The sequence below is a fragment of the Myotis davidii genome, unplaced genomic scaffold (assembly GCF_000327345.1).
Source record: "Myotis davidii unplaced genomic scaffold, ASM32734v1 scaffold68, whole genome shotgun sequence".
NCBI lineage: Eukaryota > Metazoa > Chordata > Mammalia > Chiroptera > Vespertilionidae > Myotis > Myotis davidii.
The window spans coordinates 2,392,809-2,394,130 of NW_006300376.1; positions in this window are offsets into that span (position 1 = coordinate 2,392,809).

Genomic DNA, 1,322 nt, shown 5'->3' on the forward strand with positions numbered 1-1,322 from the left:
CTCTGAGGGAGCAGTAACCACAGGTGACAGGGAAGCCCTTAGCAGAATCAGCCCTTGGTTCCTTGGTGCTAAGTCCTGCAGTTCTCTGAAACGGAAGGAATCCCGAAGATGCCCCAGTCCGCCCTGCAGACGCGGGGCGGAGGCTGCGACGTGCTCACACGTTGCTTTTGGGTGACGCTGATGAGGACTGGAACCTGGCTCTGCGGTCTGCCAGTCCAGGGCTTTTCCCCATCAAACCAAGCGCTGTTTTCCTGAAATGGGTCTTAGAAGGCTTTTTTAATCAGGAGTTTAAATGAACACGAGGTGGAAATAGGCCTAGTTTATTCAACCTACAAATGAATGGCATCTGAAGGTAAACAGTTGGATATGTAAACTGCCACAAGATGATGTCATAATTTCCCAAAGCTAGAGCCAAATCATTCTCGACCTGTTCAGTGAGCACAGCCCAGGTCCCGGTCAGCTCCAGCCGAGCATGTCCGGAGGCACATTGCCCTCCCTGGGGAAAACTACTGGGAGAGCCGGGCAGCTCCTTGTGCTTCAGAATTGCTTCTTTGTTTCCCCTGCACGTGCTGGGGCTCACTGGTGTGGGGCGGGGAAGACTCTGGGAGAAGAGATCTGTTGGGAATGTTTAATAAGCTTGGAGTGTTTTACAAGCATCCTTGCAGGCTGCACTACAAGATGTGGCATTGTGACTACTTGTCCTCTCATAGAAGTTTCGAAGAGCCGGAGATTGCAAAATCAAACTGCGCAGGCAGGTGGCCCTCAAAGCCCCATGTCAACCAGACACTGCCTTGCTCGCCAACCTCATTTGTCACCTTTGGGAACATCTGTGAGAGCCAAGCAAATCCTTTTTCTAAATTCCATTCTTGCTTGTTACCACTTCTGGCCTGTTGCTATTGACACGTTAGTGTATTCATTTAGTATTGATGGAAATCCTGCAAGGTGGGTTTATCATGCCAAATGTTCAGCGGAGAAAACTGAGCAAGTAAGTGACTTCCTCAAGTTCACATAAGTAGTAGTATCACTCGGGCTGTCTTCATTCCACAGGGCCTCTTTAGCAAATCACAGTATTCTAAAATTAAAAAAACAAACACCCTCTTGACCTCAGTTTAGAACTCTGTTTAGAAAAGTACATGACCAGAGAATGTTGCTGACCTGTCAAGAGAATTCACACTGTGTGATTTTAGTCCTGTGTCTGCAAATTGTGTGTGTGTGTGTGTGTAATGGACTGAATATTTGTCTCCCTCTTGCCCCCAGTCCATATGTTGTAATCCAAACACCAGTGTGATAGTATTAGGAGGTGGGGCTTCCTAGTAATTAGG